The sequence below is a fragment of the Eurosta solidaginis genome, chromosome 2 (genome assembly GCF_040869045.1).
Source record: "Eurosta solidaginis isolate ZX-2024a chromosome 2, ASM4086904v1, whole genome shotgun sequence".
Taxonomy (NCBI): Eukaryota; Metazoa; Arthropoda; class Insecta; order Diptera; family Tephritidae; genus Eurosta; species Eurosta solidaginis.
The window spans coordinates 49,875,240-49,897,030 of NC_090320.1; the positions used below are offsets into that span (position 1 = coordinate 49,875,240).

The 21,791-nt window shown below is 38.1% G+C and overlaps 1 protein-coding gene across 13 annotated transcripts in view; it reads left to right on the forward strand.

Annotated features, from left to right (window-relative positions):
• The window catches only part of B4, a 628,513-nt gene that overhangs the window by 328,562 nt on the left and 278,160 nt on the right, over positions 1-21,791 (forward strand). For all 13 annotated transcript variants that reach the window (XM_067765289.1, XM_067765287.1, XM_067765288.1 and 10 more), the window contains one exon: positions 826-950. The gene's annotated coding sequence lies outside the window, so the exon portion shown is untranslated. The remainder of the gene's footprint in view (positions 1-825; positions 951-21,791) is intronic.

Sequence of the window (21,791 nt, forward strand, 5' to 3'; positions counted from 1 at the left end):
ATTTTCAAATAGCGACTGCTTTTTATTTAAATTTTTATAATCTGAAGAACCAAGATTATATAAACAATCGTTTTCCTTAACTTGTTCTATGATATATTCACTTATATCCATTTTAATCGCGAATTTTTCTCAATTTTCAATTTGCATACAAAATTTTCACAAAATAATTTTACACAAACAGCTGATTTGACTATACTAAGTGTGACCATATGAAAGACAAAGGAAGAGAGAAGAAGGAACTAATGACTTCACACAAAGAACTCACTGAAAAACTTTATTATAATCATGCAAATAAATTTATTCTAATCCAGTTTGGAAATGTATGTTTGTGCTTTTTAAAGAACGAGATAAATGTATTTTTAGTTTAAATTTAATGTGAGCGTTGAAGCAAAAATTAATATGGTCACCTTTGGCATAAATTGTCGTCATCGCCCGGCGGCGACGATAGAATTAAATCTATCGTCGCAAAATGACGTCGCGTAAATTCCGCTCTTGGCGTTCATTGTGTTCACCTTCATGTAATTATGGGAATTCTAATTTTGACAAGGCGATGTTCGTCGCGTTTATTTCGCGACGTCAGGGCATTGTGTTTCAAGCTTAAAACTGATTGACTGCTTCGTTCACAGAGTCTCAGTTGCTGCGCTCACACGAAATGAAAGTGAACGCCGAATAGTTTGCCGAAGCTCTACGAAGCTCTCGAGTGCACCACTGTTCTGGGTATCTTTACTTTTGCAAACAATACATACGTATATACTTATTTATTCGTTCACTTATCTGAATGTATTCTAATAGTTCTCCCTTTTTAAACCTTTTCTTTATTTGCAGCCACGTACGTGCAATTTGTAATATTCTAAACAAATTTTGAAACAACACAAACAAAAGTTTAAGCAAAATAATTGTAATGATATCAACAATAAGAGATATACGAAATAACAATAACAAAAGCAATGGTGAGTTAAAAATAATTCATATTTCTATTTTGTAGTGTTATGATAATAATTTTGAGAATATAACAAAAAGTTTTGCTGGAAAAGACCAAAAGGCACCGCTCTTTAAAACTGTTACTATGGCTATGCTAGTAAGAGTATTATGTTCGTAGTGGTAGCGGGTTAGTCGTTGACTTTCGAGCAGTGAAGCAAGACTAATGCGCGCACTGTTTGTTTAAATTCAAAAAATATGTCGTAAATATACTATTAAAATATGATTAGATCACATGAGAGTACAAGAAAATGCTGTCATGAGTAGCAAGGCACCATTCCAACTCCATCCAATCATCCCTGTTGGGAATGTTTACAATAAAATTGCTTTTCGAAACTGCTGTGGTCACACAGCGATCTATGTTAGTGAGAAGAAAACTAAAGTCTGCTATGATTTTATTGTTCCAATTGGATAATTTTTTCCTAAACGCAGGACTGATGTTGCCGCTGCACGATAACCAGCTGGAACCAATGGTAGGATGTCAAGAATGATATGAAGAGCTTCGCTAAGTGTTGTTCTCAGAGCACCCCTTATGCTGATCATACTAGATCTGTGGATTTTGTCCAACAAGTTTAGCTTAGACGTCTTGTTATAGGCTGGCAACCATAAGACTCGCATATAGCAGTATGGGTCGGGTAATAGCGATACAAATCCATCTGCATATATTGGGCGTGAATCCTCCCTTTTTGCCAATGGCTCTATTACACGTATTTAATGCAATGTAAGCTTTTTTTGCGCTGAACGACGTTGCCCTTTGAGCTTTTTGTCCAGAACTATGCCCAAGAATTTTGCCAGGTTTAAGCGCACATTATTTAGTTCTGGTAAGCTCAACGGTGGCATTTTGTAACATTTCGTATATAAGACAAGCTCAAATTTATCGGAATTGACGCTGAGCCCACATCAGGAGGACCTTAGGAGAAACTCTTGCAGTGCTATCTGTATCAGGTCGCATAAAGTATGGGGGAGCTTGCCGCTGTAAACAATAGCTGGGATATCAGCATATGCCACAATCTTCATCAGCTTGCATTTCTAAGTACCGAGTTTCCCATTAGGTGTCACAGAAGCGGGGAAAGAACATCAGCCTGATGTGTGCCCCTATCAACATAGCGTGCTATATCAACCTTCCAGAGTAAAAAAAAGTACTTTCCTTCCCTTAAGTTGTTGATTAATCAGTCCCATAAGGGGCCTTTTTACATCGAGACTTGTTAGACTCTTTGTTAATGGTTTCTGGGCTTATAGTGTTGAATGCTCCTTCAACTTCTGAGACGGCCACAAGAAAGAAATCCTTTTCAAATAAGAATGCTTCAATATTAGACTACTCTGTAGAGCGCAGTCTCCATAGATTTACCCTAGATGTATGTGTGTTGATAGCCGGATATGAGGTTGCTATCAATAGTAGTAGTGACGAGGTTACTAATTATTCTCTCTAGAGTTTAATACGAAGCACTAATAACTTCGATACCCTCTGGTCCAGCAGATTATTTAACGCTTTTAACTAGCCACCTAACCCTTTCCTTAGTGATAGGTATTTTTCCAGCCTGGTTTATTGCAGGTGCTTCAGATACGTCGGACATATTACCCGGAAAATGTGTATCCAGTAGCAGCACTAATGTTTTCCCTTTTATGCTGCTCCAGGTATCGTTAGGTCTCGACTCTATAGCAGAAGTTTCTTCAAGAATTTCTCTTCGCCCCTCTCAGGTCTTTTTGGTAGGTTTTTAGTTTTTCTTTGAAAATGTCTATCATCACTTCCATATAACGGTGGTCTGAGAAGTAGTGTTCCTAAAGGACACAAAATTTTTTAGCTCCACCCATAAACGATTTCGCTACAAATAATAAGGTCTATAAATTATTTACAGTTATTAGTAAGAAAACTGGATTCATTACCTACATTGCCAACTTCAGGTCAGTAGTCAAAAGGTAATCGAAAAGTGACTCACCACGACTGTTGGCATCGGAACTACCCCACTTGACGTGGTGTGCGTTAGACCGTGCGCCAAATCTTTCGCCGTCTTTTGTGGAGGAGACTCCCCTCCATCGTAAGGCATGTATTCGGAGGCAAGCGTTAAGTATGTGTTTCTATTTGCCATCTGGCTGCTGTATCGACGCTCGGATGAAATTGAACGCAGTGGCCCCCATGTACCATTATATCTGGTTATTTTCGTTAACCAAAATTTTTTCAAAAAATTCAAAATTTGACAGTCTTGTTAACACGTTTTTATAAGCTCAAAATAGTGAAGTGCACATAAAGGACTTTGCTTTCAAAAATATCTCATTTTTCTGACCTTTTCTTCCAATTTTATTACCTCGAAATTTTTGTTTACCATTTCTTGCATTCAATTCAAATTTTGCAACCTTACTGCATACTTAATTAGTTTCTATTGTTTTGCTATTTTCATAATAAATAAAATTCTGAAATGCTTCTTACAAGTTGCAATAACGCGGAAGCCTTTTCCCTCTCCAACCCATAAGAGCACACAAGTACTTCAACTTTTGACTCAGGTTATTTAATTTTCAAATGCTTTATTTTCTAAACAATGAAGTTATGCTGAAGTGCTGCTGTTGTTTGAAAAAGAAAACTGGAAGACTGGAAAGGAGCAACAAGCCCAATGAAATTTAAATTCATGATGCGGAAGCCATAGCAAGGAGCAGGAAAGCAATTTAATTAATTTTCATTTTGCACTCAAGTAAAAATTGAAGAAATATTGGATAAAATGCTTAGTGAGCATTTGATAGTTAACTTGACTTTTCTGTTATTCTTTACAATATACATTATACAAAAACAAAAAACAAGATAAATGTATGCGTCAATAAATTTTGGTATTCCAAGCATTTTATTAACTTTAATAAAAAATCATATAGAAAAATTCTTAAAATTATTTCAATGTAGAAATTTAGGTTTATTTTATACGAGATGGTCACGGTTGAGCGAGGCTTCGCCATGCACCTAGTTTATACTTCCATATATTTATGTAGAATATTTTGATTTTTTGGTTAAGGGTTATTCCGAAATATAAAAACTCATATTTCAACAAAGTACTGATTAGTTAGCATCCCACACTTTAATAACATATTGTTGCGAATCTCGAGAAGTTCTCTATAGTTGTTAGCTTTTTGTTATCGTTCGAAACAGTAAACTGTATAATAAATAAAGTCAAATGTTCTGTTTGCGAAATTTTCTTCATTTTCAGCTCTACTATGGAAGTAGACAAGTAGGAAGTTTACAACTAACCTCCCAGGGTCTAGACTTTTCGCGAACAGCCTTCTCGATTAGTTGTTTATTTGCTTCTCTCGTTGTGAGTTGTGTCATCTAAGCTCTTTGTTACGTTGTATATGTGTGATTAATGTGGTCCGGAAGATAAGCTCGGCCTTAGATTATTTATTTATTTAATATGGTCTACGCTCTTAGCTGCTGTGTACATGTGTGCGTAGCTATTTGTTGTCTCCTCTGCTTACATTGCTTTTGTAGTTGTGAAGCATTTATTCACAAGCGGCATAGTGAGTGTCGAAACTGAAAATATTCGCCACAGTATTAACTGAGTGCTTTCCTACAAATATATAATACGCGAAATAGATCATAGATGAGAAAGTTTTGCGTGTTTGCCCTCTGGTTATGAGATTGGCTTCTGTAATATTTATATCATATCATGCATATCCATTTTTACCCCTACACAAAACTAAAGTGTAAAGGGTGTAAAGAGTCATACGACCGTTGAATTTTAAATATTCCACTCGTAATTCTATGACGATCATGAACTACAAATATCTCGCCTATTCAATTCCTACCACCAGGATCATTATACAGGGCACAATGTTCCCCAGCTGCCAGCCTACATGCGTATTGCATTCTCACAACATTTCTGCATTGACTATTCAATTAACCGTCTAAAGATTGCTCCGCATTTGATTTCGACACTGAGTTCACCTCATTGCTTTCGCCATGGCTTTACCAGCTTGTTGCACGTACCTGCTTGAACAAGTGTAAGGCTCTGAATGTATAGTGAAAACAATAACACACACAACAAAGGAATTCGATAGCCGAAAAATAAGAACGGTAGTTGATTTACGACTCACATAATCACAAGTCTTGCCGCTACAGCAATGAATTAGCATTCATGTGTAGCAATGCTGCTCGTGAATCATCATTGGTCATCACGGCTTTTAATCACAATGTCTCGCCTGTTAAATTGCTGCTCAGATATGAAAACTGCTACTACAGTAGTGTTAGCAGCATTATAATGGCTACGATGTTCGCCAGCTGACATCCTACCAGCATGGATAACAACACTGAAATTTGGAACGTTTAGGGAACAACGATCAATAGTCACTTTGAAAGACTGGCATACGTATACACTCCCTCAACATGTTTTTTTAAATAACCGCCAAAAGATTAGCCAGCATTACAAAATCGCATAGAGGCTGCCCTTCTGCATTAGCAGTAAAATAAATCTGCAAAGATGTTGTTTAATTTGAGTATAGAGGAAAAGTGGGCATAAAGCCTCGTTCAAAAACTTGATTACTCATCAAAGATGTCAACTGAAACGCATTGCATAAACGAAGGGCAGTTGATTTACCACTCACACAATCACACTTCTTTCCGCTACAGCAATGATGTTGCGTTCCTTCGTAGCAACGTTTTGTGCAGTGTCGAAATTTGTTTAAACTTAACTCCTAATTATTTTAGAAATGGATAGGCAAATTTTTATACTCAGCTGAGCAGAGCTCACATATCCGTCCTTCCGTTCGTAACGATAAATTGAGTAAACTTTGAGGTATCTTAATGAGATCGCTATTTAAAATAAACGAAATCGGATTATAACCACGCCCACTTTTTCGATATCGAAAATTTCGAAAAAGTGCTATAATTCAAAACCAAAGACGGATAAAGTTATGAAACTTGGTAGGTGGGTTGACCTTATGACGCAAAATAGAAAACTAGTAAAGTTTTGGACAACGGGCGTGGCACCGCCCACTTTTAAAAGAAGGTAATTTAAAAGTATTGCAAGCTGTAATTTGGCAGCTGAGTATGTAATATTTGGTTACACCCGAACTTAGCCTTTCTTACTTGTTCCTTAGTATCTTTGTTGAGCTAAATCATCATCAACCACATTAAATGGGGCTTAACCGCTTTAGCAATTCCATGAAAAGTCACGCCAGCTAACCATATTTCGCGATAACTGACACCAATTTAGAGCACCAAAGACGGTCATGGTTTCCTCCACTTGCTCCTCCCTACTCATTGGAGGTATTCCCCAACTGCGGTATCGATTGAAATAATTTCCTGGGAGGAGCGTCTTCGTCCGTTGGCATAACATGAGCTAGCCAGCAAAGTCGTTGGGCTTTTAAAAAGTAAAGTAAGAATTTTATTAATGAAAGTTGCAGCCCAACACGTTTAGTTAGGTCCGAAATTAGGTCTTTCCAAATTTTCATATTTTTATTTACAATTTGTATAGATAAAAGCTCACTTTTAGGCGTATAAATATAAATTGAACTTTATAGTGACAAAAATATATACTCTATGTTTATACGCAGCTGAGCAGAACTCACAGAGTATATTAATTTTGTTCGCATAACGGTACCCCGTAACGGCATAAACTAATCGAGATAGATATAGACTTCTATATATCAAAATGGTCTGGGCGGAGAAGAAATTTATTTAGACATGTCCGTCCGGCCGTCCGTCTGCCCGTAAACACGATAACTTGAGTAAATTTTGAGGTATCTTAATGAAATTAGGTATATAAGTTCCTGGGCACTCATTTGAGATCGCTATTTAAAATGAACGAAATCGGACTATAACCACAGCCACTTTTTCGATATCGAAAATTTCGAAAAACCGAAAAAGTGGGATAATTCATTACCAAAGACGGATAGAAAATTAATAAAATTTTGGACAATGGGCGTGGCACCGCCCAGGCTCCTTCAACGGAACTTGATCACTGACATTGTATTTTCTAGCAGAACATCACAAGCTTTAAACAAAAATTAAACCTTCCACTGATAACACGCTGCTCAGTATATAAGCTACACGCTTATAGCCTCAAGTCCTTTAGCAGTATGTATTGCATATTTGCAGGCGTATAACTGTAAAATTATTTCAAAGTTGTGTAAAAAGTTTTTGCAAAAATTTTTCGTGGTAACTAACTTATCGCTCTTAATAATCATGGCAACGCTATTGCCGCTTATAGCACTTGCTCTCTCTCTCTCTCTATTACTTTTATTTTGTAGGTTTTATTGGCTTTGTTGCATATTCGACTAATTTAAACCATTATCTCTGGCACATGCCATCAATGCACATACATACATATCTACTTGCATGCATATACGCACATACAATATATGCCACATGCCACATGCTACATATTGCATGCCACACTCATCACAAACTTTTTATTGTGGAATAAAAGTTTAAAATTTTTTTTTTGCAACATGATTTAAGTTTTAACTATAATTGGAAAGTGGGATAGAGAGAGAAAAGTGAGAGGCAGTAAAGCAAAAGAATTTAAAATTTACATGTTGTTAACAAACAGAAATTAGTAAAAGGACACGTAGAGAAAGGTATAGACATGTGTATTCTCTTAACTATCGTTGTACATATCCATACACCGCCGATCCAATGGAAGACTAGCACGTTCCACATTCCCATGAAAGACTAACACGATTCATGTTCGCGTGGACAACTAGCATATTTCATTATTTGCGTGGAAGACTAGCATAGTTCTTCCAGGCGAACAACGAACTTTGCTAGTTTTCCACGCGAAGAACAGCATATGTTAGTCTTCCATTGCACTTACGATGACTATGTACTTTTCCTTAAGCTTTCGAAATCATAATTTCAAGCCGCATCCATTTCAATTACATGTATTTTGGGATGTTCAGGTTTCTGGTTATTCAACAGAAACTGTTAGTTCAGCATTTCATTTCTTTATCATATGGGGAATACTCTCGCCTCACTGTGTAGATGGTGTTCTGGCGACATATGTAAGAAGACAACCCGTAGCAGTTCTGATAGCGGTGTTTTTACAAGTGCGTATGCTTTAGGTTCTTCGACAATATTGAGGACGCGTAGCATACGAGCGGCCGTCCAATTGCTTTGTTAGTGGTAATGAGCGTTTCTATATTCTTACCCCAAGCGCTTTCAGCAATTGATTTGAAGATTAAGGCTCTGATCGAAAGTTACACCTAGTAATTTTGAATGTAGGACAGTCGGTAGCATAATGCCATCGACAGGTCAACATTTGTCCATTGTAAATAACGTCGCCTTTCATGTTTCAATCCGCAATTTATCTGTGTGTTGATGGCGTTTAGCGCATTGGTAGTTCTATTTTGTTTTCGAAAGCCATGTTGATGATTGGCGAGTTGCAGGTTTGTCGTGAAATAAGGGAGCAGAATGTCTTGAAGTGTCTTGGCTACTGGAGATAGGAGAGATATCGTACTTGTTTAGCAAGCTTTATCAGCAGTATTTACCTTCCATCCGGGGTCTGCAATTTTTCGGGGATGACGAAAGTGTACAAAGACAGTTTGGGGACATGCGCTAGATATTTGCTTCCTTCTTTGCCAAAGTTTTTAAGCATCGGCATGGCAATGCTGTAAAGGCCTACTGCTTTATATGTTTTAGCAAGTTTTATGGCTTTTTCAAACTCTGTCGCCGTGATGGTAGTAGGAGACGGGTTATGTTTGTTTTTTAAGCGTATTATTTGCTATAGATAAGAAGTCTTATCGATGAATTATCGATTTTTTATCGACAAAGTATCGGTAGGTTATCGAAAAGTTATCTGGTTGTTACTGAAATTTCATCGATTTGGTAGAAAAAAGTGTTCATTTATCTATCGAAAAGTTATCGCTATTTTATCGAAAAGTTATCGATATTCTAACAGAAATTTATCCATTTGTTATCGAAGAGTTATCAATTTTTTATCGAAAATTTATCGAATCAGAATCGGCGCTTTATTGATTTGCTGTATAAATATAAGAGACAAATTACAAAATTTGCATACGGCGATGGTTACCATGACATGTTTCTTAATTTCACTTCTTCATCCGCTAGCTTTTCGGGACCTTAGTTTTGAACTAAAAATTTCCAACATTCATATTTTATAGCTATTACTATCCACTTAGTCCCTAAGTATTGCCATTTTTTTGTTATTCCTGTTAAACACAATTAAGTATATATATTTTATATGTTTTTAATCCAAACTGCGTGGAATATTTTCAGGCACGTTCAACAGAACTGATTGGTAAGATTGGAATTTTAGCAATGTGCTGTAAGCAATGCTTCCAGTCATGTTCATTATTATATCAATATTATTTATATGCATTTAATTTCCGAGCCAGATTTGTAATCGGCGTAATATCGATTTTTCTACGAAAAGTTTCCGAAAAGGCATCGATTTCTTATCTGAGTGCTAGTAAAAACCAAACTTTGTCATATTGAGCACACTCTTTCTGAAGATCACTGCTATAAACTGATCATTGGAGCTGTGAGGAGAGAGAGGGAGAGAGAGGGAGAACCGCGCAATACAAATTTTACTATGTGCCAACAACTCAGCAACAAAATTATATTTTAATTGGTTTGGCAATCACTGACCTACAGATATTTCAAATGCTTTTAAAACTTTCTAATTGCTAACATACTACTCTCTAATTAGAAGTGAAAATCTGCTTTGTTACAAATTCAAACAACTAATTAGCAAATGATATCCGATTTTCTCGCAAAGGATTTAAATTTTTTCAAATTTAGCTCTTCGCTTCTGCAGCTTCGTTCAGTCTAAAATAATAGCATAAATAGTTAAAAATAACAAACAAAAAAGTCTGAATTGTATTGTATGTACATTCACGATACAATAAAAGGATTTTCTCATTTCCTACGCACAACTATTTGAGTAGTTCTCGAAATGCAATAAGATCTTTAATTGTTTGTGTAATGAGATTTTCCATCTTTACTTTATTATGTTCTGTGTTTATTTTTTTATTGTTTGTTGATTTTGCATTTGTATTCTTGCTGGTGCCAATGTTATGTTAACTCTTATATAACAAACAGCTTTTACGTACGTACATATTTGGTTGTTGTTAACAACGCAAACAACTCGACTAAACAGCTCTAAGAATTCCTGTTTTGGTATAACGTAGAGCTTTTGTTATGCTCTCTCCTTGTCGTTATCGTTCTATAAGTATGTGTATGTGTGTGTGCATGCATGTATTTGTTTTCATTGTTTATTGCTTGCAATGCATTGTTCAATGTGTATGAGTTGTTGTTGTTACTAGCAAATATACAACAACACTGTTTACGACTTACATTACACAGCTGCTTATGCAAGTTACTTAGATTCAATTCAATCGACTGGTTCAAACCATACGATGCAAGCGCGAACCGGAGCAAGAAGAATCGAAGTATGATGCAACCAAAGGGTACACAAAACTTTCAAACATTGGTATACATTTTTAAATATGTTTTTTATACTCAGTTGAGAAGAGCTCACAGAGTATATTAAGTTTGATTGGATAACGGTTGGTTGTACATATATAAAGGAATCGAGATAGATATAGACTTCCATATATCAAAATAATCAGGATCGAAAAAAAATTTGATTGAGCCATGTCCGTCCGTCTGTCCGTCCGTCCGTCCGTTAACACGATAACTTGAGTAAATTTTGAGGTATCTTGATGAAATTTGGTATGTAGGTTCCTGAGCACTCATCTCAGATCGCTATTTAAAATGAACGATATCGGACTATAACCACGCCCACTTTTTCGATATCGAAAATTTCGAAAAACCGAAAAAGTGCGATAATTCATTACAAAAGACAGCTAAAGCGACGAAACTTGGTAGATGAGTTGAGCTTATGACGCAGAATAGAAACCTAGTAAAATTTTGGACAATGGGCGTGGCACCGCCCACTTTTAAAAGAAGGTAATTTAAAATTTTGCAAGCTGTAATTTGGCAGTCGTTTAAGATATCATGATGAAATTTGGCAGGGACGTTACTCCTATTACTATATGTACGCTTAATAAAAATTAGCAAAATCGGAGAAGGACCACGCCCACTTTTAAAAAAAAAATTTTTTTTAAGTAAAATTTTAACAAAAAATTTAATATCTTTACAGTATATAAGTAAATTATGTCAACATTCAACTCCAGTAATGATATGGTGCAACAAAATACAATAATAAAATAAAATTTGAAAATGGGCGTGGCTCCGCCCTTTTTCATTCAATTTGTCTAGGATACTTTTAACGCCATAAGTCGAACAAAAATTAACCAATCCTTTTGAAATTTGGTAGGGGCATAGATTTTATGACGTTAACTGTTTTCTGTGAAAATGGGCGAAATCGGTTTATGCCACGCCCAGTTTTTATACACAGTCGTCCGTCTGTCCTTCCGCATGGCCGTTAACACGATAACTTGAGCAAAAATCGACATATTTTTAATGAACTTAGTTCACGTGCTTACTTGAACCCACTTTATCTTGGTATGAAAAATGAACGAAATCCGACTATGACCACGCCCTCTTTTTCGATATCAAAAATTACGAAAAATGAAAAAATGCCATAATTCTATACCAAATACGAAAAAAGGGATGAAACATGGTAAGGTAATTGGATTGTTTTATTGACGGGAAATATAACTTTAGAAAAAACTTTATAAAATGGTTGTGACACCTACCATATTAAGTAGAAGAAAATGTAAAAGTTATGCAGGGCGAAATAAAAAACCCTTAAAATCTTGGCAGGTATTACATGTATAAATAAATTAGCGGTATCCAACAGATGATGTTCTGGGTCACCCTGTTCCACATTTTGGTCGATATCTGGAAAACGCCTTCACACCACTCCCTTTTAAAACTCTCATTAATACCTTTAATTTGATACCCATATCGTACAAACTCATTCTAAAGTCACCCCTCGTCCACCTTTATGGCGATATCTCGAAAAGGCGAACACCTATAGAACGAAGGCCCACTCGCTTTTAGAAATACTCATTAACACCTTTCATTTGATACCCATATCGTACAAACTCATTCTAGAGTCAACCCTGGTCCACCTTTATTGCGATACCTCGAAAAGGCGTCCACCTATAGAACTAAGGCCCACTCCCTTTTAAAATACTCATTAACTCCTTTCGTTTGATACCCATATCGTACAAACGCATTCTAGAGTCAACCCTGATCCACCTTTATGGCTATATCCCTAAATGGCGTCCACCTATGAAACTAAGGATTACTTACTTACTTACTTAATTGGCGCTTAACCGTCTAAACGGTTATGGCCGTCCAACAAGGCGCGCCAGTCGCTCCTTCGCTCCGCCAACCGGCGCCAATTGGTCACACCAAGGGAGTTTAAATCGTTTTCCACCTGGTCCTTCCAACGGAGTGGGGGCCGCCGTCTACCTCTGCTTCCATAGGCGGGTTCCGATAGAAACACTTTCTTGGCCGGAGCATCATCTTTCATTCGCATAACATGGCCTAGCCAGCGCAGCCGCTGCGTTTTAATTCGCTGGACTATGTTGATGTCTGCGTATAGCTCGTACAGCTCATCATTAAATCTTCTTCGGTACTCGCCAACGCCAACGCGTAGAGGTCCATAAATCTTTCGAAGAACTTTTCTCTCGAACACTCCCAAAGCCGCTTCATCTGCTGTTGTCATGGTCCATGCTTCTGCCCCATATAGCAGGACGGGCACGATAAGTGACTTGTAGAGTATGATTTTCGTTCGCCGAGAGAGGACTTTACTTTTCAATTGCCTACCTAGTCCAAAGTAGCATTTATTGGCAAGATTGATTCTTCGCTGGATTTCAGTGCTGATGTTGTTGCTAGTGTTGATGCTGGTTCCCAAATAAACGAAGTCTTTTACTATTTCGAAATTATGGCTGCCAACAGTAGCGTGGTTGCCAAGGCGCATATGCGCTGACTCTTTGCTCGATGACAGCAGGTACTTCGTTTTGTCCTCATTCACCATCAAACCCATCTTTACCGCTTCTTTTTCCAGCTTGGAGTAAGCAGAACTAACAGCGCGGGTGTTTAGGCCGATGATATCACTAAGGATTACTCCCTTTTAAAATACTCATTAACACCTTTGTTTTGATACCCATATTGTACAAACAAATTCTAGGGTCACCCCTGGTCCACCTTTATGGCGATATCTCGAAACGGCGTCCACCTATGGAACTAAGGAATACTCCCTTTTAAAATACTCATTAACACCTTTCATTTGATGCCCATATCGTACAAACGCATTCTAGAGTCAACCCTGATCCACCTTTATGGCTATATCCCTAAACGGCGTCCACCTATAGAACTATGGCCCACTCCCTCATAAAATACTCTTTAATGCCTTTCATTTGATACACATTCCAGGGTTTACCTCGGTTCATTTTCCTACATGGTTATTTTCCCTTATGTTGTCACCATAGCTCTCAACTGAGTATGTAATGTTCGGTTACACCCGAACTTAACCTTCCTTACTTGTTAATAATTATTTTTCTGAAGTTGGACGATTGAAGAGGCAGAACTGCCTATGTAGGTAATAAACGTTTGTCCCAATGGAATTTGGACGGCTGGAGGGGCCTAGTGTCCAATCCGTGCCTATGATTCTTTACTGATAGTTTCTACTTCTACGGCACAGCCTTTCCAGGCTCCTTAACCACGTCATTGTATCTGGGATAACATCGCATGCTTCCGTTCATTTTTCGATACATAGAAGCATATGACCCACGATTGGCAACCTCACCTATCCGTGGCGAATCTTGTTTCATTAACAGCCGAGGCTCTGGCGACCCCGAAATCCTCATGGATCTAGGGGGTGGGAGGGCTGTATGTGGTCATAACAAATCATTACCGAGATGGTCGGGCTTGGAACCGGAGCGTACTGGATCTGCATGCGCCAAAGGACCACCAATGTCGATCACACTCCCCAAGACCTTCGGGTAGTGTCCTTATCACTACAACAACAATAACCCACGATTGTCTCGTTGCAGTAATCTTCCCTAAATATGCTGCGCAGTCACATATCAAGCTATAGGACCTCGCGCATTCAAAAAATATGTGGTACATATCCTCTTTCGTTTCTCCACCGTAGTGTTCCCATATGCTATTTTCTTCGTACTTGAACCGATGAAGATATTTCTTAAAACATCCGTCCCAGTTAGGAAATAGGTTAGCTAGATATCCGCTTTGACGTGCGTTCGTGTCAGCTACCAATACAAGTCTAGGATCCGCCGTTGTGATCAGCGTCTTTTTGTTGAGTTACTACATCACAGCACTGCGTGTTCATAGGCAGTAGGTTGACTTAACTCTGCGGTATAATAACGAGCACCCTTCGGGCTGGTGCCAAATAGGAGCGCCATAGCGTTTGTTTGGCGCTTTACTACCACTACCAGTACAATTTGGCGCCTTTTGTGATATTGCAGTGCTGGTCGCGTGTCGATGCTATGAAAATTTTATGAGGACTTAACCTTTTTCCTACATGATATGGTCACTGCATCTATTTTTGGCTCGGTGAGCTGTAATCCTTGTTGATTGAGGCATGATTGAATTCTGGCTATGCTTGTGTTGGATTTTTCGCATATTTCGCTTAATTTTTTTTGTGTAACAACGAAAGCTAAGTCATCCTTGAATGCAATAATTTTAACTCCATTGGGCACTTTGAGCAGCAACCCTCCGTCGTACCTAATTCTCGAGGGAATATAACCGAGCACGGGCCATTGGGGAATTCCGCATGTGACCTGAAGCGTTTTCGAACCAGCTGATGTCTCTTATTGTAACGGTCGTTCTTCAAAGTAGCTTATGATCCTTCGAAGGGATATACATACCTATCCAATGTATCTAAAATGTTTGTACAATTAGCGATGTTGAAGGCATTCTTCACATTTTAGGTAACTGCAAGGCGGTACTCATTCGCGCCTTCGAGCCATCGAGTGCCGCTAATGGCCTCTTGGGTAACTTTTTTGGCCATGTTAACTGCGTTAATGGTGGATCTTTCCTTTTTAAACCCAAACTGGTTTTCAGATACACCCCTTACCTCTTCGATCTGCTTTTAGAGACGACTATAAAGAACTCACTCGATGACTTTATCGGCGGAGTCGAGCAGGGTCTATTTGTATGGCTTGATTTATTCGCCATCGCTTCGGTCAAGTTGCAGTTCTTATATTGGACGATGCCTCAAACACTTTAACATTTATGCCCATCTGTCCCACATATAGATCCATTGCATCTTAAAGACATTCGATGTATAAAAACCAGAACTGTTAAATAATGATTAAACATTTTTATGATTATTAACAGCGCCTTATATGCGATACTAAGAAGGCTGACTCCGCGATAGTTGGCGCAGTTTGCAGGATTCCCCTTCTTGTGGATTGGGCAAAGAACATTTAGACTCCAATCGTCGGGCATAGCTCCAGAGGCAATCCAGGCACCTCACACTCACGCCTTTCTGCCTCTGCTTTTTTCTTCCTGTAAAGGCGTCCCGCTTGCCTTTTCACACACTCTTCTTGTTGTGTTCGCTTTTAACGTAGCCTTGTAGGCAGCGTCCTTTTCTTCGGTTGCAACTTGGTATCGTACCAATTATTTTTCCGCGGTCACCCGTAACCAATTTTACCCTTGTTGGCAGCGTGAAGTGCTTTAGAAATATGCTCTCAATACTCCTGAATTCCGTCATTTTGACTTGTGCTCTCAGAGAGCAGGTTTGAGGTTCGAGTTGCGAAATCATTGCCAGTTTTGCGATAGCAGCCTTTCGATTGCTAGCATTCCTTTTATTTTTTGTTTCCTGTTTTCAGTCCCACCCTAGTACATGCGAATGTATATTAGTTACATTACTTAACAGTGAGAACCTTTCTCCACAACAACATAAGTAAATATGTATGCTTTATATGCCTTCTAACTGCATTCGTACTAGAAGACTTTGAGCTTCTCTAACTTAAGTTCATTTATTCTTAGAACGGAGAGCTTTCTTGGAAATTGTTGTTAGTTTTATTAGCAAATTGATGGCTTAGATTGCTAGAACAATAATATTGTAACGAACTCACTTGCAAATCCTCTTATTTGCAATCCTCTGCTAAGTTCGAATCACTAAACTGTTGAATAAATAACTCCAATATTGAATGATGGAAAAATGGCTTTTATTAAAGTACTTCACAATAACACTTATACTTTGCTACTCGCTGGCTTAATAACCAAACTGATTAATAACTCAAATGAAACTCTACCATTGGCCGCCAGATCGCGTGCTTAAGCAAACTGATTGATAGCTCAACTCAAACTGAATTACTTTTTACTTGCTTGTACCGCTTTTATAGTTTACGCTGCATACATCTAGGCTCTTCTATTTCCAGAACTTACCAACTATTTCGAGTGTTTATAGTTCTCATATAGTTTCTACTTGTTTACAATTTTCTACTTTCCAGCGTCTCTCAGATGTATGTGAGTTTGTAGTTTACAGTCTCTCGCACACACATAGGCGTATAAGTAAATGCATCTGTGTGTGACATCTCTTTCGGCTGCCTTATATATGTGTATACATGATTTGATTATTGACGTAAATACTGTTTGGCATGGCCTTAGCATCGCCTTAGTGATGGTATAGCTTAGTGATGCTAATATCTGTGACAATATGATAATTATTAAAAAAAAAAAAATGCAGGTATTTCAGTTCATGGCTAGAAACCATTTTACTAGCTATCGCGCTTGTTGCATGCAACACCTTTCGTGGCGTTAAAGTGTCGACTGAAAGCATTATAACTGCACAAGATATACTGTTGAAATAAAAATCATAAAATTCTAATACAATTCATTCAATTGCAAGACATTTCAGTTGTAAATGGAAATGAGTGCGGAATTGAAATGCTCTTGCATAAATGAGTTAGATTTGTGGGTTTTGGAAAGTATGAAACCAAATCAATGGTCAATTGGGGGTTTGACAGAACTCTGACCAATGAGAAACCATGCGGTACGTATCAATATACTGCAAGCCCCAGTCTGCTGCAGCATGATGAGGTGAAGTCATCGAGTAGATTAATGCTTGACTGCCCAGCTTTTGCCAGAACTGGCCTCGACTTATTTGGATCTCCGGAAAGTTTATCCATGTTTGAGATCGGTCTCATTCGAAACTATATCGTTGCTACAGAACGACTTTCAAAGTTGCTAAAGCATACGTCGCCGTTATTTTATGTGGTATCACAACGGACCTTCATGCTGTTGATTTGAGCTTCCCCTACCAAGGCAGCTACCACCTAATCTTACCTTACCTAATCTTCCTCGGGAATAAAGAACTGTGCTAGTTTTCTAGAGAAAAGTGATGATCTTCCATGGGACAAAGGAAACGGTTAGGAGAAGAACATGCTAGGGAATGCTTGACAGGTTTTTATTAAAAATTACTACTAAAAATATCCAATGTAAATCGAGGGCAGATCATTGTCATTTTGCGACTTATATTAGGAGAATCGGTATAGCAGATCGGCTGTTTTGCTCGAAGCAAGATAGGGTATTTAATTTTATAAATAATAAAAGTAAAGGTGTATTATATTCCTGAAATTGGTCGATTGATGCTTTCAACGCCACCCATTCAAATAGTATCATGTGTATCGAAATCGAAAGTCTGAGCTCCATCATTTTGTTGCATCATAATCAGCAGCTCTTCATGGAAATATTCTTGGTTCAATATCGTTTGTTGTTGTAGCGAAGTTTTTAGGGAGTGCTATCGATGTTGATGGTCCTTTGTCTAATGTATGTCGTCTCGGCTGCAGAAACAGAATGCGTCGCGGTAAGATAAGATTGGAGAAGCTATAAATTGCGCTGGATCCTCTGAAAGGGTAGCGATACACAACCCCCTAAAACAGCTGGGTATTTTAGTCGTTTCGTGTGAGTATTTGTAAAAATTGTACCCAAATTGCTACTCTACTGGTAGAAGTATTTTGGTCGGCAAAAGATCAATGAAAACTGAGCTAATGGACTCAAAGCTCAAGCTCGACAATGACTGAAAGGTACACTTCTTTTCGACTTCATCCTTTTCTTGGTTGATTTGATTGTTCTGATGTGGTTTATGTCCTCTAACTGAGTAAATTTCTTGGTATTTGCTTGAACAAATAACCACTCAATCATATTGTTATGCGTAACAATCAAGGGGAAGTCAATACCAGGTGGTGTTATCCCATCAGCTTCTTCTTGATATTTTCCAAGCAATGCCTGGGCATTGCAAGATTTCAGTTATTTGAAATCATTGCAAATTTCCTTTTGATTTGACATCCTTCTGCACGGCGAACTGGGTTTAACTCGCTTTGCCATTACGTTGTATATATTCGTCTCGGTTTGTTGGTTTACTGCGTGGCAGGTTGGTTGTATACATACATACGTAAAGTAAACTGTTGCAATTACATTTACAAATTATTGGAAATTTTCCGCAAAAGTCGTTAGTTTTTAAGATATGTACGATTAAATCGTAATTTTCTATTGAAAAACTTTTGCGGTCTGATATTTGAGGAAATTTGCATTTGACTTTATTTAATTTGTGTTAGTCTTGTGTTGCGAATATCCGAGGAACATACAGTCCAGGGACTTACAAAAAGGATGACGGGGAGTGGCCACACAGTCGTAAAGGGTTCCTTGAGGCGCTAGTTAGCAAAAATTCCCATCAGGAGATGATGCGGAAGAATTGTGTAACAACATCTACACTTCACACAGGGAGCGAACAGTACCAGGATTGTTGAAAAATACCAAAAATTAATTTGTGATAAAAACTTATATGAGTCCTTCCGTCCCTGTTCTAGGCGCTTCCAGAATTTACTTAGCTACTGGTATATAATTATAACTACAGATGCACGTGTGTAGCTCTCATATGCGCGTGTATTTGTGAGCGACACTTCTTCAATTACAATTGCATACTTTTGGGAGCATCTCAAATAAGATATCTGCATGTGTTTGTGCGTTGCTTCTCCGCTGCGTGTACGTACATATGTGTAGACATAAAGATTGATTCGCTTATGTAGATACATAATGATTGATTTATGGATGTGCATACAAGTCACTCTTAGAATCGGCTTAGAGATGATAGTATCCCTTACTTACATACTTAATTGGCGCTTAACCGTCTAAACGGTTATGGCCGTCCAACAAGGCGCGCCAGTCGCTCCTTCGCTCCGCCAACCGGCGCCAATTGGTCACACCAAGGGAGTTTAAATCGTTTTCCACCTGGTCCTTCCAACGGAGTGGGGGCCGCCCTCTACCTCTGCTTCCATAGGCGGGTTCCGATAGAAACACTTTCTTGGCCGGAGCATCATCTTTCATTCGCATAACATGGCCTAGCCAGCGCAGCCGCTGCGTTTTAATTCGCTGGACTATGTTGATGTCTGCGTATAGCTCGTACAGCTCATCATTAAATCTTCTTCGGTACTCGCCATCGCCAACGCGTAGAGGTCCATAAATCTTTCGAAGAACTTTTCTCTCGAACACTCCCAAAGCCGCTTCATCTGTTGTTGTCATGGTCCATGCTTCTGCCCCATATAGCAGGACGGGTACGATAAGTGACTTGTAGAGTATGATTTTCGTTCGCCGAGAGAGGACTTTACTTTTCAATTGCCTACCTAGTCCAAAGTAGCATTTATTGGCAAGATTGATTCTTCGCTGGATTTCAGTGCTGATGTTGTTGCTAGTGTTGATGCTGGTTCCCAAATAAACGAAGTCTTTTACTATTTAGAAATTATGGCTGCCAACTGTAGCGTGGTTTCCAAGGCGCATATGCGCTGACTCTTTGCTCGATGACAGCAGGTACTTCATTTTGTCCTCATTCACCATCAAACCCATCTTTACCGCTTCTTTTTCCAGTTTGGAGGTGCTAATATTCGTCACAATATGTTATGTTATGCTCTGTTTTTATTTTATGTTTTGTTATACTAAGTTATGTTATTTTATGTTATCTCTGTGATCTTATGCTATTTTGTGTTATGACATGTTATGTTACATTACGTTCTTTTATGTTATGTTGTGTCATGCTATGTAATTTCTTATTTCATATTGCGTTTTGTTATAACATACTTATTGAGCTTAATTATTACGTTACGTCATGCTATGTTATGCTGTAATATGTTAAGATATTTTATAAAATTACATGTTTTCTTTCATTAAATTTATATACAAACTAGCAGACCCGGCAGACGTTGTTCTGCCCTAAATTTGGCCTATCTGCATACATTTTAATAAACTTTTTCCGTCTAACTCTGCTCTACCCCTCTACACTTTTTCCTAATCTTTTTATTCACTCCACCCTCCGTCATCTCCATCTTCGTCTTATTCTATCTCTTTTTCAGTCTCCTTCTCTCTTTTCTCTTCTCTCAAGTTTTTCTCCTTCTTTTTCATCTCTTATTGCCAGTCCCAGAGGGTGGTATGTATTTTGTTACAGTCCCATTCCGAGTCTTAGGCCCAGTCCCACCCCGAATCTCAGTCTCAGTCCCAGTCCTAGTCCTAATCACAGTCCCAGTCCGTCTCTGGTATACTTCCCGGAAAAAAGCATCGTAAATACTAATATAGGCAAATTCATATACGAAATTTCAGGCAAATCGAATAGGACGTATGTAAATAGGTATGTGGGTATTATTAATTCTTGTATTTATTTCGGCTTCGCATGGATATTTATCAGTTTTGCCAGGTTGATGCGACTAAATCGAATATCACAATGAACTTTAGAGCTCTCAGCAACAGCTTTCATTTGATATCCATAATACACACACATTCTAGGGGTACTTGATATCCATATTGTTTTGGCCTATATCTCGAGACCCTAGTCACCCAGCGACGTAAAACTTACTTTGTATTATAGCACATATCAACAGCTTCAATTTGATACCCATAATGTAAAAACATATTCAAGGTGTAGCCGTGTCCACCTTTTGGGCTATATCTCGAGACTCTAGCCTCCCAGTTGTATGAAAATTGTCCTGTACTATAGCACTCATCAACAGCTTTCATTTGATATCCATACCTTATAAACACATTCTAGGTGTACCCGGGTCCACGTTTTGGCCTATATCTCGAAACCCTATTCACCCAGGGGTATGAAAACTATCCTGTGCTATAGCACTCATCAACAGCTTTCGTTTGATATCCATATTGTATAAACACATTCTAGGGGTACCCGGGTCCACGTTTTGATCTCAAGACCCTAGGCACGTAGCGAAAAAAAGGTAGACGTTGGCCGATTCTCAGATCTACCCAATATGCTCACAAAATTTCATGAGAATCGGTTCAGCCGTTTCGGAGGAGTTCAGCCTCTAAAACAGTGACAGAAGAATTTTATATATTAGATATTTAAACCCTCAGCAATCCTCATTTATTATAATCTTTTTCCGTGTCCACTAATTTAATTGAAGGTGTATTTTAAATACACTCGAGCATGTGGTTTTTGATTAAAAGCATAAAATGTACAAATTAACGATGCAATAATGCAACAACAAATAAGCGTCCAATTATGTATATGTGAATGTACAAATGACAATGATGCCGTAATTTCTTACAGCAAGTCAATGTCCTGTAATGGTTTCTATATATAAGTAAATTTATATGTATGGATATATGTATGTATGTTAACAATTTTATTTACAAGCAAACCTCGATCGTCGTGCATAAGAACACGAAAAGCTTTTCAAGTTATTTGCGAAAGGACTCTAAATATTTAATATTGTAAGGAGTTTAATAACAGCCACTTTGTAATTAGTGCAGTCATTTGATTTTTTTGCACGGAAATCGCATGTATCGCATTTGCTTACATGGACAAGAATTGAAAATGTGGTTAAATCATGGAAATTCGCATAGACATTACAAAGTTGATGTTTAT